The following is a 17961-nucleotide window of genomic DNA, read 5'->3' as shown; positions in this document are numbered from 1 at the left end:
AGGGGAAAGTACTTTACTACCCCCTTCCCAAGAAAAACAACAATACTTTCTGAAAAGGGGGAAGGTCAGCAAGTCGTGGGGAGGCCTTGATAAAAGATGTAAGAGGCCCTGTTGGTTTCCTTAACAGGAAATTACAATATTGAGCATTTGCCTCGAAAAGCAGAGGAAACTATGAATACATGTTGCCCAGCAGGAAATTATGTTTGTGAGCATACTTTGGTGCATAATTTCCAGTGCAGAAACAGTTGGACCTTTCTGCCACTAGTTACGACTTTAACCTTCTCATGGTTTGGTTGTGCTTTTGTGGCTTGCTTGGGAGAGAATTGGCAGGCAAATTTAGTTTCAAGCCAGACCTGAATTTGGCAAATCTGGTCCTTGGGTTCCAGGCCCGTGCAGAGCTTGCCTGAGGCCCAGAGCAGAAGTCTTGTTATATAATAAAAGTTACAAACTCGAAAAAAAGCAGCCGGTCCAGTTACATAAGATGGCAGAGCCACTCAGCCAGCTTACCCCTCTGAAGCCCAGGGCAAATGTACTGAGCTGCCCACCCCTCCGCTCTGCACCATCCTACTGGCATGTACTGAGATGAGCTGTTTCAAAATCTGCCAAATTCATATTCCTTCGCTGAAAGTAATTGAAACGTCTCAAAGGTGTGGGAGATGTAGCTGCTAACAATGCTGTTCTCCAGGGTTTACCCACATAATTCTCCACCTTTGAAATTATTCTGGGTACCGTAACTCTTCTGGCTGCTTGCTGCTTTTATTAGTGAAATACAAGCCAGCAGACCTTTCTAAGTTTTGCATCTGTGCCTATAACCATGGTTTGAATGGGCTATTAGGAAGGCAAGTGAAAGGGGAAGGAAAAGTACATGCCGGAAGGTTCATTGAGTTGTGGAGGATTGTGCACTGGCTGCAGGGCTGGTTGTGGCTGTTTTGCTTCAGTTACACATGTGGAGATAGAACTTCAGGAACTCTCACTTACTTTGAGCGGCTGTTGCATCACCAGTTGTCTCACTGTTCCATTTGCTAATCTTGTGAAAAAAAGATTCCTATGGAAATGGGTGAGAGAGTTGAACAGCCAAAATTTGCAACTTGCACTTTGATGTGCTTTCGAACTGCTAGGTGGGCAGGAACTGGGACCGAACAACGGGAGCTCACCCCGTTTCGGGGATTCGGACTGCCGACCTTCTGATCGGCAAGCCCTAGGCTCGGTGGTTTAGACCACAGTGCCACCCGCGTCCCAGACACCTGTTGCAGTACCTGCTGCTAATGCAGTCTAGATCCTTCTGTCCTAGAGAACTCATTTCTGGCACATGACTTATGTGGAAGATGTCTGTTGGTGACTTCCCTCTTCTAATTAAGAACTGGTGTATGGTGTGTTAAATCTTTCTATGTATAAATCTTTCCTACACTTTGTTTTTGTCCTCTCTGGCCTCATTCGTGCCAAATCTCCACAGGGACTGTGCCGATGACTAGGCATTACTAGACATTATTAAAGAAACAGGAGGGCTGCAAGGATGGAAGATTTTACCATCTTGCCCAGGGTATATTCCTGCTTTGGGGCTGCCTTTACTGCTCCTTGTAGAACACAGCGAGAACTGGCAGGAGGCCTACGAGCTGTCACTACATAAAGACAGCATCTGCCTCCCACTTGCCCAGGGTATGAACATAAGGTCAGGCTTGTCCTCTCAGCTTGTGTGTGAGGCCCAGACAGGGCTGGATTGAGGCGAGCACAGTAGCTCTCTGTGCTTGTACTAGAGAAGTATGAGGAAAAGCCAACAGGAGCTGATACAGAGGTGCAAGGGGAGCTGAGGGCTGGGAAGGAGAGAACTCTGCTCACTACAGTTGAGGTGAGATCTTTTAAAACTGCTCTCATCTCTTTGGTGTTTCTTCTTAGTAGACACTCAGACATAGAGCAGGACGTGGGGAGTGGTCTGGAGAAGCCCCAGCTCTTTCACCTCCATTGTCTTCAAATCTCTCCTTTAAATGTCCTCTATACTCTCAGAGCAGGCCAGGATAGAAATAAATAACTTGCCAGTTTGCAATAAAAGCAAATAGTAATAGTAAATTCCTCAAACTGGTGAGTGTGGACAGTTTGGGAAATGGGTCACTGGGCTGCTAGCAATTAACGGGAGGCAATGCAGCATGAGGAGCTGAAGTGCAAATATTTGGGGGCCAGATACAAATACCAAAGACAGATTTTGCTTTCCCAACCCCTCCTGTCATGCATGCTCTATATTTTTTGTCAACTGCTCTGTGGTGCTTTAATAAATTTATTAGCCTACCTTTTGAGTTACCTTTTGAAACACACGATGTTATAAAAATCAACATTTTTAAAAGAGAACCAATAATGGTTTGATTTTTTTAAAAGCAAGGGTCTGTACTCAGGATTTGTTAACAGCTTCTAGCATAGCTAGAAGCAACTGCCCTGTGGTTTCATATGGGTCTTGGGGCTGAGGTGGGGGATGCAATTTTTCTGTCTGTCTACAGTGGTACCTCAGGTTACAAACACTTCGGGTTACGTGTTTTCAGGTTGCGGACCGCGGGAAACCCGGAAGCACCGGAAAGGGTTACTTCTGGGTTTTGCCGCATGCGCAGAAGCGCAAAATCGTGCTTTGCGCATGTGCAGAAGCGCCAAATCGCATCACACGCAGATGCGGCACTGCAGGTTACGAATGCTGCAGGTTGCAGACATGCCTCCGTCACGGATTATGCCCGCAACCCGAGGTTCCACTGTGTGTGTGTGTGTGTGTGTGTGTGTGTGTGTGTGAGAGAGAGAGAGAGAGAGAGCACTTTTTTGACATACTAATGGTCTCATCCACTCAATCTGCTGGAGCCTGTCTTCATATGCAGGGGAAGTCCCAACACTGTGGGTTTGAGACCCATTGGCTACCCACGCCTGGTTCAGCCAGCCATTCAAAGCTGTTCCTGGGGTGTGTGGCTGCTGTTGCATGCCAACAGCTTCTAGGAGCCACAGGTGAGGGCTGAGTGCAGGATGGGGACCAGAGGCAGACAAACTGCCCCAGAAGGAGCACAGTGTGACTTCCACCAGAGGTACTACCTCTCCTCTCTAATGAAAATAACATATGGATGGGGAAGCATTAAGTTTTCATGGAAGAAGGTTGAAGAAAGGGTATCCACTGTTTACCAAAATGCCGATGTGATAAAACCAGTTGGGTGCTGTGTAGCATTAATACCGTGTTTCTCCAAAATTAAGACACCGTCTTATATTTATTTTTCCTCAAAAAAACCACACGGGGGCTTATTTTCAGGGGGTGGCTTATTTTTTTTATTAAGTATGGTACAGTTTAACCTACAAGGTTAAACTGCCTATCGCTATGGCTTATTTTCGGGGTATGGCTTATTTTTGGAGAAACACGGTAGCTACCGAATTATAAGGAATGGCAACACACCTGGGAAGCAAGCCTGAGCAAGTTTCTGCAGTGCTCACACCACCCAGAAAAGAGTCAGGGAAGATGCTCTAGCTCTGTGGACTTGTAAAGAACTTCAGTGTCTCCCTCAGTTGTTGTCTCTTGCTTTGGCTCAGCGGAGCATAATGAGTATTGGGGAATGGGAAATGCAGCTCTATGGAGAACATGCTCACAGCGGCATTTTTCCTTCTCCCCACATCCATTTCCATCATGGAAGCAGGAACTGATTGCCTAGTTTTTTGTTTCGGTTTTTACTTCTTCTCTTTTGTCTGAATGTCTTTTCACTTTAAGATTTCTCTTCTACCCTAGTAACTCTGGCCTCCCACTAAGATTCAGTACAGCTTGTGCTATGCTGTTTGGATATATTCTTTACAATATTTATTAGTCATTGCATTTGTAGCCCACCTTTTTCTCTAAAAATCGCAAGATGACATACATGGTTCTCTCGCTCCTCACTTAATCCTCACAACAGTCCTGTGAGGTAGAATAAACTGAGAGGCAGCGACTGGCCAGTGAGTTTCACGGGTGGGTAGGAATTTGAACCCAGTTCCTAGTCCAACTCTTTAACCACAACACAATACTGGTTGGTGTGACAGCTACCTTGGGTTAAGCAGCCTTATGAAACTGCATTTCCCTAAAGTGTGGATAGTAATGGATTCAGGAGCTATTTTAGCATGCAAGTGGTATATACAGTAAATAAAGGAAATAATGTTGCTTGCCAGAACCCCAGAACCACCGTGGGTAACTTCATACGTTGTGTGCTGATGAAGTCCCAGAGCCCAGTCAGTCCCTCAGCAGCAAACAGTGTTTATGGGGAATTGTTAGCATTCATTTGCTTTCTAATCTATGCCATGAATGCTCTGCTGCTTGCAGGCACTCTTGGGTTACCTGTCTGGCCTAAGCTCAGGGATATACAGTAATAAGAAGTGGGCTTACTTGCAAGCTGTTCCTTGTGAATTGTGGTGATTCACAGGAGACCTCAAGGAAGGCTGCTTGCCAGCAATTAATGCCCTGAAGACTTGGAGGGCATTGTCACATAGCAACATTGCTCTGCCAGAGCTCTGTGCCTGTATGGGAGGGAGGAGTGGTGGAACGTAGACAGGCAGATGGGAGTACAAAGCAATTTAATTAGCTGTGAGCCTTCTTGGATGTCTCTTAGGGAAGGAGTCCTTGGCAGATTGAATGCTCACTCCCACTACCCTTTTGTGAGGCCTTTTGCCAGGACTACTTCTCAAGATCATGGTGGATGGAATAGTGAAACTGCTGAAGAATAAGAAGCCTTGCAGACCTTGCCTTCCGGTGCTGGGACAGGATTTGTATCAACTCCAATATCCTAAAAGGATTACCCTTTGATTGTGTAGGCTGCAAATATTCCATACCATTAAATTCTGCACCATAAGAACTAAAACACTGGATAAATTAAGGGCTGGGTGGATTTATAAATCAAGGTAGGAATGGCCAACACTTCACCCTGTGAAGGAGGTGCAAAACCACCCCCAGCCCAGCTTCTGAAGCATCAGGTTCTGCATTGTTCATGATTTGTTGCCTGAATCAGTGGGGCATCATGTCACACTGTGCAGGGTGCTTGGTAGGTCTGATGTGGTACCACATAGTGCCCCTTTTAATCTGGCAGGCACTCAGCATGAAGTGACCTTAGCACTCCAGAGGCCCCTTGAACCCCTGTCCATGTAACACGGGAGAGAGGCGGTGGCCAGATGAAAGCAGAATCTCTGAGCTTATAGGCACAGTACTGGCCAGGCCAAAAGTTGTTCTTGTGTTATTCCTAGTTGGCTAGCACACCTTCCGGTGCTAAATAGCAGGATGTCACAGAATCCTCTGCATTAGACATCACTGCAGCATCCTGTTTCTTTTGCATGAGATGCTTGGTGGGTCAGAAGTCTTGCATGCTTCATCACATGCCTTTTCTGACCAAGCAGGTGCACTGCCCAAAATGAGATGTTCCTATTGCTAGGCAACTGCCCAGTGTTGTCCCCTCCTTACTCTGTTTCCCTCCCCAAATATCCATGCAGCCAGGACTAAAATGTAATAGTAGTGGTGGACCAGCTAATTAGACATGGACTTAATGCTTGACGCCCTGTGCTTTAACATTATGGAGCATGAGGTATGCGCCCAAGAGACACAGTGCTAAGTGAAGGGATGTGAAGACAAAGGCTTTCTTTTGCATGAGTCACCAGCTATCTACCAACAGTCTATCCAGTACTATAGGCAAGCACCTCCACCTGAAATATACTCTTTCCTGCCCAGGGGAAATAACACAACACCACCAGGCATTCTGCAGATAGCAATGTAAACAATTCATATGCCTTGTACATGTTTTGCTGCTGCTGAGCTACACACATTTATACATACATTATACCTTTGTACATGTGTACTCTAGGCAAAAACCTGCCTTTTGCAACATGACTAAGTGACTTTCTCCACTGAAGGGCAAATCTCTCCATAGACTCTTCCCTCCTCTAGCAGATGCATGCAGCCTATGCTGGAGTATTCGCCTGCCCTAGGGGTGGGAGAGAAAGGAGGTTCTTTTTGGGGACTGATTACTCTTTTGCAGATTGACAGTTCAGCTTTTACTCTCTGAAGAGGTGCCAGGATAACAGATGCTGTTGCATGAATTCAGTCATCCTGCTCCCGGGGATATTTTTAGGTCCGCTAGTGAACAAGCATAGAATTTGGAACCTGAGCCATCAGCTCCTTTCAGAGTCAGCAGTTCAGAATGGCAAAGCAGTTTTGGCAGTCTGTCGCTAAGGAAGATGCTTCGGAATCCAGGTGAGGCCAGGACTCAGCAATTCAAGGTAGGATTTGGGGATGGGGGAGCACTCTCATTTGAAAAGCAACTCTGACTGCAAAAGAGAGATTCCACTGCAGGAACAGCATTGCCATTAATATATCTCTTGAGTGTAGGGGATTTGGGGAGTGTCAAAAAGCCACTGTTCAAGACCTGGCTATGTTTTCATAATATTCAGAGCTGGATATGGTGCACTGTGGTGTGGGTGTATTGTACAGCTGGTAGCAAATGCAAAACAAACTGATTAGATGTGTATAGAAATAGATTTGCAGATATTAACCCAAATGAATGCAGAAAATATGCCAGGGCTGCTGCTTGTGAGAGATCAGCGCATGATATACTATTCAGATGGCTTATCTGTGAACATGTTTCAAATTCCTAAAAATGTCACAGGTTCTATCACAAAGAACACTGTGCGAAATAGTCCACCCTAGAAAGCGCTGGCACTCTTAAAATGCATGAATGCTTTTGGAAGAAGCTGGGGGTGGAGTGGGAAGAACTCGTGAAATCATACAGAGCAGAAACAATATCATGGCTAAATCTGGCCAATTGCATCCTGAAAGTTTCCAAGCAAATAGCCAATCATAGAAGCAAGAGTTCTAATACATTCTTTTCAGGTATCTCTCTGATCTCCAACAGGCTCTAACAGTTATTCTCTAATTAGCTGATTACATTTCCAAAAATGCTGTTATTTGTCCTGGGAGAGGGGAGAATGCAAGCTACATGATACATGTACCTGCATGCTTTCCCTCATGAGGCAAATGGGGGAGGAAGGGTGTATAGATTTAGACTGGGCACAGGGGACGGGATGGGACAGGACACATGGGAAAGATGTAAATGGTCCCTTTCTCAGCACTTCCTCACTGATTCAATTTGCACATACACACACCTAAAAAAATCTGGTTTGAACTACAACTCCGTGTTTCTAATCTAGCTTTCACCTACAGTAAATACATGATGCATGGCAATTGCATTTGTTATATGTGTTGTGTACAAATGTTTGCATTGTAAACACCACAAAGTGTGAAGGAGGAACATGTGAAGTAAGAGGTGAGTAGTGGGCTTCTGCCAGGGAACCCTAATCAGCCACAGCTGCCATGCACTGTATGCAATATCTACAGGCTTTTTCCTTCACCCTTTCCAGTGCTCATTGCCACAAAGACTGATGAATACACAACAAAGTGTTGAGCATGTGATGTAAGAACTGACTCACTCAGAATCACTCAGGCAAGACTCCTCTCTCATGGAATCATTATACATGACTGGCTCAACTGCATAAACAACCCAGACAATTATTTAAGATACTGATATTTTTATGGCTACTAAGGCTGCATATTAACTGAGAGGCATGCCCCAGGGTCCCCTGCAGTGTCACAGTGGGTGCTAAAAAGCAAAGGTAGCTGTGTTGGTCCAAAAGAAGAAACCTCCAGAGCTGAGCGATACCTTTCTTGGAACCCATCCAAATGTCACTAAAGTGTGGCAAACTTCCATAAGTCTTAATCAAGCAAGATGTTAATACAAAGCAGAGGGTGATGGGGCAAGGGAAAATTGTCTAGTAAAAAATTAGACAGATGAAAGCTGGAGTTAGTGAGAGGCTGACTAGAGGTAGGCTACAGCCACTCATTTAGCACAATATATTCCTGAGGAGGATAGATGATGAATTATCACTGCTGAAATCAAAGAGCTAGATCAGTGTTGTGCCAAAGAGGTGCGAGTCCTGCATGCATTGTACATTTATTGGCCTTTTTGTAAATCTGGCCATAGTCTGAGTCAGAGAGTTGAGTATCAGCAGGACTTCCTCCTCCTCCCACTTAATTTGCTGTGCTTAGTTAGGAAGAAGGATAGCTACTCCCTGGGGCTGCACCTGAGTTCTCTGACATTTTGTTAACAATTCAAACTATGGGACTCAGCTTATCACCCACAGAGCAGCCTCTGCTTACTTCCATTAAGTTAAAGGGCCCCTGCTGGGATGCTTTTCCTAGAGACACCTGGAATAGATAGCAACAAGATATGATAAGAAAACTAATTGAACCTATTGCACATTGATTGATTAATCGCCGTGCCTTTATCTATTCTGTTGATCATAACTTCCTGACAATCACGGAAATAGAAGCAAAACAAAACAAAAACAAAAAACCGTGACAATAAACAATGAAATTATATATAATGAAAATATATTTATATAACAATGAAAATAATACTACAAAATGCAAAATATAATGGCCTGACATATATGCTCAAAAGTGCATACATACTACCGGGTACTAACAAATACCAGTCCATACAATAAAGCACATAAAATTCATCAAGTGTTCCAGGTGGATGTAAGTTGGTGTACTGTAATACAGTATTTTGTTTCAATTCCTTACCCTCCTGACGGGTTGCTGGCAGAAAATCCTCCCGTTTCACTGGAAATATCCAGTTTCCTCAGAGGAGAAAATTCTATCTTCAGCAATAGAATAAAACACAAGCAAATACTAAATATAACACTCTGAATTTTTTTACAAAAAACCAATTCCTTATACTCACCAAAGGGAACAATATAAAGACATTAAACAATGGCAAAAAGCTCCTATGTTGCGTGCAATCCTCAAGGTTGGCAAATCTACCGTAATACAAGCTATGTATCTCTCTGTCTTAAATACATGAGCCATTTAAAGGGCCAATACAGTATTGCCTGAGTACAGAACAAAGGATTCATGCTATAAATTACAGATTTAAGACAATTTATAAAAAAGGAACTATAATCAATGGAAAGATTAAGACCTAATTGAGCCAGAGAACCAAATCTATAAATCCAGTAAGCCTGTTTTTGATGTAGTTTCTTTTTTAATACTTCTCCATTCATCTCTATGGTGTTGTGTTTGTAAATTGCAAACCATTTGAAGTCAGTAGTGTTATGATTGACCTCAGTAAAGTGAGAGGTAAGCGGTGCTTCCATAACTTTGTTTAAAATACGATTTTTATGTTCTAATATCCTTATTTTAACTGGACGCACTGTACTTCCAACATAAAACAAGCCACAACTACATTGTATTACATACACAACCCCTCAGGAGTCGCAGGTGGTAAATGATTCTAATTTGATGATGTTCTTTGTTCCCGGCACAGTGAACTCCTTAATTTCTTTTGTTAAGTTGCATGCTGCACCCAACAATTTAAAGTGACCACGCGTACCAAATATAGGATTTTGACATTTGTCTGTTACATCTGCGTGTACAAGCATGTCCTTAAAGTTCTTAGTTCTGCGAAAACCTATCCATGAGGGTGAGGAGCAACCTGGTATGTCTCGTATTAGATGCCAGTGTTTCTGAATTATATTTCTGATAGAGTTACGGTAGACAAAGGAGTATACGGTAATCAAAGGCACAGCTTATAGAGTCATCTCCCCCTCTAGCATGTTTCTCAAAAAGACTGTATCTAGACCTGTTAAATGCTCTGGCTTGTGCTATTCTAAACACCTCCCGTGGGTACCCCATAGCTGCCAAGTTCTCCCTTTTTTAAAGGGAAATTTCCTTATGCTGAATAGGCTTCCTCGTGAGAAAAGGGAAAACTTGGCAGCTATGGGGTACCCTCTAGTGAAAAATTCTGGTACCATGTTTTCACTATCTCTGATGTAATCATTAAGAGAAGTAGAGTTGCGCTTAACCCTTAAGAATTGGCCATAAGGTAAATTCTTTTTAAGGTGTGGTGGATGAAAGGATTTATAATGGAGATTTGATGGCTTGTCGGTAGGTTTCTTAAAAGACCGAACTGCTAGTTTATTCATCTTATCACGTTACACTATGGTATCTAGAAAAGTTACCTGTTGACTGTGGTAATGAAAGGTATATTTAATATTAGGATGAATATTATTATTCCAAGTGAAAAAATCTTTAATACTATCTGCAGTTTTAAAAATAAAGAAAAGATCATTCACAAACCTCTTAAACAACAAAATCTCATTAAAAAAAGGATTGGCTATATGATTCATAATGAAATCTTACTCTATTTTACCCATAAAAGGTTCACTATGCTGGGTGTGCACACCCTCCCCATCGCAACTCCCTTAATCTGTAGAAAGAAATCCTCCTGAAATTTAAAAGAATTATGCTCAAAAATAAGATCAATAAGCTCCATGAGAAAAAATGTGGGTGGTTGGTGATATTCCCTGGCTAATAATATATTTTCAACGATGCAACAGGCTTTTCCTAAGGTTATGTTTGTATAGAGGGAAGACACATCCATTGAAACAGCGCATGAACCTTTGAATGTGCAAAGCTATTGTCTGACTATTGGCAAGGCAACCCACAAATTGACCAGTTTTAACAAGGAGAAATAGCAGGGATGGGTACAACTCAGAAGCAAGCACCAGAAAGCAAACACAACAGAGCTGTTCTCCAACTGCCACTTCTCCCCACGTCACCCCCTGTCACAATTACAGCAATTGCAGGCTTTCAGATAAAGTAGTACCAGATAAAAGAATACGATCTTATAAGAGACAATGGTTTTAACACTTCACAATTTTAAAGAACAAAATATGTTCCTAGAACAGGGAGTGTAGACTCAAAATATTAAGCAGAGTTGCAAATTATGACCAACTTAAGCCCATCTTTTATAAATAAAAGAGGTGAATTTAAATGTATAAAATTTAGATTTGCAAAAGGAAGGGATCAGATAATGGTGATTCCCCTGAGTTAAGTCCCTATAATTCTATCCTACTTTTCCTCTCTTCTGCCCCATTTTCCTTCCCTTCCATATTTGGGCAGTCATTTCCTTCTCTCTTTTTATGCAGGATGATAATAAGGTGATGATTCTTTTTTTTTCTTGGTTCTGGACATTCCTGCTGAGAGAGGGGTGAAGTGGAGAGTTGCACATGCCAAATAAATCTTGGGACTTTTTCTTATGTGCTCTCTTTTATTGAAAGCATCAGTAAATCCCAGAGAAGCTGTAAGACATTATAATGTTGTTTAATCAAACTTAATTACTTCCTAGTTTTTATGTCTTCTTAGCGACATCCAGCTTGACATCTGTTTGAAAATACCATTTAATGTGAAACAACACATTTAAGCCCTAAACACCACCAAGTAATCATGGCCCTAATCTTCTAGGTGGCAGTTAGATGGTTGCCTGCATAGACTGATCCTGAGTGCACAGTTTCAAGATTCAGTTGCCTCAAGATTCATTGTGGCAGGAAATCTGATTTCCAGCAGGTAAGACACCTGAGAGCATGGAGTTATGTTTCCAGAGAGACAAAACGCAGGCTGAATAACAAATGAGAACCTTGTCGCTATCTGTCTTAACTACCAAGATAATTGCTAATCTCACCTTTTGTCAGAAGCAGGTCACTGCCTATATCAGAGGTCATGTGGTTTGTGAGTGAACACAGTTGGCTGGAGAAGAGATGAGTGGTTGAACCCTCCAGCATCCAGCCATGATGAGGCCTTTTAGTTTTTTGTGCTCAGGGTGGGGTGTGATGAGGGATTGTTGTGATGAGCCAAGACTGGATTCTGGTTGTTTCTGTACCTTGTACATAGTGATAGCTTGCCCCAGCTGCTTAAAGTGGACTTCAGTTGAAGGTGTTGAATAATACTACTGTAATCCTTATCACATTCAGGTGGGTAGCCGTGTTGCTCTGACAGTCAAAATAAATAAAAAAACTTTAAAAATTGTCCAGTAGCACCTTAGAGACCAACTAAGTTTGTTCTAGGTATAAGCTTTCATGTGCATGCATACTTCTTCAGATCTGGACTACTGGACAGTTTTTTGTGGTGCTACTAGACAATTTTTTAATTTATTTCGACAGCGTCAGACCAACACGGCTACTTTATCACATTGTTATTTCACAGGGACCAGGTCTCTCCTAAAGAATTGCTTTACAAACCATGTATCTTTGTTAAGGCGTTTAAGCTCTGTTAAGCCAACCCAGCAGCTGCCAGTAATTAGGTTCAACAAAACCTTTTGTCACTAAATCTTCTGTTTACTTTTATTAATTTCAATGTCCTGTACTTAGTTCTGTTGGAGAGTACACCTATCCTCTCGCAAATTTGGGCCTAGTTAGACTTGCTAGCATGAAATGGGTCTAACCCCCCCCCCACAGGGCATTTCTAGCAGGTGACAGCCTATAACAAATCAGACATGGAGTTGACAAATGACACCTTGATGTTGTAACTGATATTATCATGTTGCAGGGTCTCGTTGACTACTGTTGCTGGTGAGAGTAGCTGTTTTAAATCAGGGAGCCATCTGTAAGCAAGGGCAGACCTTCTACTCAAGCACCATTGTCTAGGATGGGCTATAGAGCACTGGTGATACATTGGAATGCTTTAGGTGGAGCTGTGAGTGAAAAGAAATGGTGTTATGTTGCTTCCTCTCCTGGGTATGTCCTGAAATAGGGAAAAAAAGTGAATAGCATGAGAAGAGCCCGGATGGTTCAGTCAGACACCCACTGTCAAGCATTCTACTCCCACAGTGACCAACCAGCTGACTATGGGAAGCTGGCAGCAATAGTCCTCTCCCATTTGTTGTAGTAGGAAATGTAGAAATGTTTCATTTAATCCAAATAGAGTTTAGTGGATTTAAGTCTCTTTCCATATGTTATCTCAGGCAGCTTTAGAAACTAATGCAATTTCTAGAGCCAATTTCTTGCTTAGTTCTGTCGGCTTTGAGGACTGCCTTATATGCTGTTCATATTATCCTTGGAGGATTGAATTATTTCCTTGCGTGCAGGGTAGCAGAGCTAACACAGTTGAGAGGAAAATCCAAATCCCTTCATTTTCACTAGTTCTTCATATTGCTTATGTTTATGATGGGGGGAATGGCACCTCCGTTGTGTCCTTATTTTTTAAATTCTGATAGGGAAACAGGACACCTGATATTTTATTGTCTAGTAAAGTACTGTAGTCTTCATATGCCAGGGATAGGAGGACATGTTAGAAGTATTTATGAGAAATATGCAAATACCAAGCTGAACATAAGAAAAGTCCACTTGGTCTTCTTGTGTCATGTGCAAAATAATGACTGAGCTGTAGTAAAATATGACCTGTAGTTTTGTGGATCAACCTTGCTACACAATAATAATGTGGAAAGTTCAATGCCTGGCATCTCCAGTTAGGGTTGGAAAGACCTACCTGAAACCTTGAAGACCCATGTTGGACAACACTGAGCTGGATATCAAATGATCTGAATCGGTATAAGGCAGCTTTCCTTATTCCTAGCGTTGCGTCATGAAAAGCTGATGTTATATTAATACATATTAAAAGAGCAGCTGTTTCCAAAACTCAAGAAGCAATAATGACACATAGCATCCATGGGAGATTCAACTGCAAAAGTCATTGAACTGACATTAGACAGGATTTAGAAGTGAGATACAAGAGAGACAAATAATCCAGAAGGCAAATTATCTGAGGAAATGTGGGAGAAAGTATGCATTTTTTTAGTCCAGAAAAGAAAACTGAGGGAAACAGTACAATGGGTTTTCAGGCAGAGTTGTTCACTCTGAGAAAAGGGCAATATATAAGGGTTAATTTATGTGAAGCATTAGGATCAACTTTCTAACTGTAAGAGAAACTTGATGAGGGAACATTGGAGGTATCGGCTAAGTAATCTTCAGTTAATGCTTTAATGGTAATGCATTAGGTATAGAATATCCTGGTCTAGGGCAAAAGTTGGACCAGATGATTCACTGGACTCCTTCCTTTGGGAAGCAATAGAGAAGCATGATTTCTATGTCTGTGTTAAGGACTTTAATGTCTGATTTAAACAGCAGATTTATCTTATTCTAATATCAAGTAAACTTTGTATATGCTTCTTTTAGGCTGGATTATGTTCCATTTATGTATTAAATTTCTTAAGACACTTTTCCAGACACATGCTGGTGCCCAGCAATTTGATTTTATCATGTCAAGCATGTGTGATTTGCACTGACTGCTGATTAATTTCCAGGTTCAATTCAGGATATTGGTATTAGCCACAAAGCCTTCAATGGATTTGGATGTAGATATCTCATGGACTAGCTTTTTCAGCAGGCTTCTCTGCTCCACAAGTTGCAATCATCATCTGAGACTCTGCCGCAGGTCCTACAGCCTAATGAGGTGAAGGTAGTGTCAGCTAGGCTTAGGGCTTTTTCCTATGGAATGTCCTGCCAAGAGAGAAATGTTGAGCTCCTTCACTGTATTATTTCAGGTGTCTGGTGAAGTCATGATTTTGTTATAGGGATTTTGGCTTATTAAAAAGCTTTTTTAACGACTTAGGTTATGTCTGTTTATTGACTGTTGGGATTTGTTGACTTGTGGTTTGCTGTTGACTTGTGGTTTGTTCAGAGTGTTCTTGTATTACTATTTAATATGTTGAATGGCATTTAGTTTCCTTGGAAAATAATATGTGGTGAATGCTGCTAACAGTGACAATCTTTTTAAAACCAGTATAGAAGCAAAGTTGAAACACAATAAATATACTAACGTATTCAACAGAGCCCAGCAGAAATCTTTGCAAATGAAAATGCTTTTAGTTGCTGGTGAAAACTATTTAATGAAGGGGACACTCTGATCTCTCAAGGGAGTTGTGGATCTAAAATGCAAATGTGAAAGACCTACTTGTAATGGATAATCTGCTTAATCACAAAAACATGGTTAACTCAACAACTGACACAAAGAGCTTAGACTGACTACATAAAGATCATCAAAAAAATTCAGGGCAGCTGCTTGCATGTCAATGTTTAATGAGATGGCAGTCTCCACAGTGTCAGTGTCACACTGAATCTAAAACTGAGATGTACTTTGGACATAATACAAGACGCAAACAACCATACAGTATAAAACTAAAAAAGAGCACTTGGAACAATTCTAATTTAAACCAAAACAAATGCAAGGCACTAGCTCAGAAAAACACACACAACAGACTCTTAACAGTGAAGGAACAATTGTTGGATTCAACTCAATGCTGTCAATCTCTAATAACTACGCCGAAAAAGAGGTGGTGCTTAAGTAATTGAAATATGTGGAAGGAAACTCCGTGAATGCTAAGTAACACCAACAAATATGTAAGAAAAGCAAAGGAAGAGTGTAAGGAAGAAAGCTGAGAAAATTTAAGTGACAATTAAACTTTAATGCTCTGAAAGACATAGGATGAGAATATCATAGAAAATGGCTACTCTCACATGAATCTTTATGGGCTGGGCCTTTGTAGTGAAGGCACCATATTTGTGAAATAAACTCCCAGGGGGGATCTGCCATGCTCCCTTTTTCTATTTTTAGACACCAACTTAAATCTTTCTCAAAAATCAGCTGGCTTTCAACACATGGTCTGCTATTTTAAGAAATTTTCTATGGTCTGCTGCTTTTAGATTGTTGCTAAGTACTTCCATTTTATTGTTGTTGGTTTTTTTGTATGACTTCCATCAAATTGTGTGTGTGTGTTTTATAAGCCACTTTGGTTGTTTTACTGAAAAGCTGGGTAAATTCATTTTTAAAATTATATACTTCAGCAAATAAACACATCTAGGTGATTCAGTCCTAGCAAATTTCCAGGGAACATGTTTTCACTCCAAGGAAACTATTCCTTCCAATTGGAAGCAAGGGGTAATCCCTAACAGCATAACATTTATTTATTTAACAAACAGAATTTGTATAGTGCATAACATATGCAAATGTTTTAAGTTGCAATAATAGTTATACTGTACAAATATGCATTCCTTGCCAGGTTGTGAAAAGATTCCACAGGATTCCACAAAGCGTGTAAACCGATGTACAGTACAAGCTAACCTATGCTGAAGACCAGTTGTTTATCAGAGAAGGATGGAGTGCATGTTCACTCTTATAAATTTTAAAAACTGGTTAATGCAATGCTCTTTTACTCAGTCTTCCTATCTGTTCACTCACCCCTTATGTCTCAAATTCTTCAGCTCATTTAATCTATTCCACTTGTTGCTATAATTTAATTCTTAAACTTGACTTCTTATTGCATTCTATTTAAATGTTGTCTATTGAATTTCAAAAGTTTAATTATCTCTTTCCTCCTCATTTAGCTGTTCATCTCTCTCTTCCCTTTCTTGCTTTTTTGGTTCCTCCATTTCCCAACTCTACCATTTTTTCTTGGTTGTTCTCTTCTTTTTGTTGTGCTTTACCCCTTTACCTATTCCACTCAACTGTTGGTGCATTTAGATGTCCAATTAAAAACTTCACCAATTGATCTCACACCTTTACCATTTCCCTTCACGCCTCCTTTTCCTTTACGGTATATGTCTTGTCTTAGATTGTAAGCATGCATATTTTCATTTTGGTTTATATACAACTATTTTATATACCGGTAGGTGCTTTAGAAATAATAGGATAATGCTGCTTGACAGTTCACAGCAGGTGAGGAACATGATACAAACCTGAGTGGTATTGGTTTGTTATAGTTGCTTTTTTATTGACATCGGAGTAAACTGGTAGAAGGCAAGCACTGCTACAGAAAGAAGCATTAAGTGTGAAATTATTTGGCTTAACAAAGTCTTATAAAGGTAGCATGAATCTAGCTAAATATGCAGTGCTGGAAAATCCCTAACTAGAGGAAAACTTTTCAAACTGAGAGATCAAGTAACCATGGCAGAATGAAAATGCACATATGAAATTCCCCTTCAGTGAGCAGGAACATCAGTTCATCGAGTAGAATATGGTCTATCTGATCAGGCAGGAGAGCTTGCAGGATTTCAAGTAGAAGCCTTTCTCAGTCCTGTTACCTGAGTTTTTAAGTAGAGACACCAGTGATTGAACCTTCAGCATTCAAAGCATACGATCTACACTAAACTACGCCCCATTAATGGATTGCTAACTGTGTTATTTTGCCCTACTCATTCAACAGGATGTTTGACTTCAACAGGATGTTTGGCCCCAATCTGCTGTCCCACATTTACATCCGCTAGCCTACATTTCTCCTCAAACCCTAATCTATTTGGAAATTCCTTTGTTCCCGCATTTGCTTTCTAGCTGTTATTTTTATTTGTCTCAGCTTTTTAGGGATCTCATTTTGCTGAGATGCAGGTAAGTAGTTTGTCTCCCTCCCTAGGTAAAGGTAAAGGGACCTCTGACCATTAGGTCTAGTCGTGCCCGACTCTGGGGTTGCGTGCTCATCTCGCGTTATTGGCCGAGGGAGCCGGCGTACAGCTTCCAGGTCATGTGGCCAGCATGACAAAGTCGCTTCTGGCGAACCACAGCAGTGCACGGAAACACTGTTTACCTTCCCGCTGTAGCGGTACCTATTTATCTACCGCAATTGCACTTTGACATGCTTTCGAACTGCTAGGTTGGCAGGAGCTGGGACCGAGCAATGGGAGCTCACCCCGTCACGGGGATTCGAACTGCCGACCTTCTGACTGGCAAGCCCTAGGCTCAGTGGTTTAACCCACAGCACCACTTCCCTATCTTACTTTTATTACCTTCGGGGGCACCTTTGTTCTCATTGCACCTCAATTCTACTTTTTCAATCAGGCTGTTGCTGCTGTTTCTGTGTTTATTAAGGGACATACAGGCCACGTCCAAAACAGCCCCTATTTTTCAGGATATTTCTTGTTATGCACTGAGCTGAATCCTAGAACAATAGGATTCAGAATCAGCGGGAGCTACCCAATCCAACTCCAGGTGGAAGTGAATCCGCAACCTGATTGGCCTGCTGGAGCAGCCAATCAGGCGGCTGGCAGAAGTGAATCTGCTACCTGATTGGCCTGTAGGAGCAGCCAATCAGGCTGCAGGCAGAAGTCAATCCACAATAT

This window comes from Zootoca vivipara, chromosome 7, assembly GCF_963506605.1.
Source record: "Zootoca vivipara chromosome 7, rZooViv1.1, whole genome shotgun sequence".
Taxonomy (NCBI): Eukaryota; Metazoa; Chordata; class Lepidosauria; order Squamata; family Lacertidae; genus Zootoca; species Zootoca vivipara.
The sequence above is the reverse complement of the archived record's forward strand: the minus strand, read 5'-3'. Positions refer to the sequence as shown.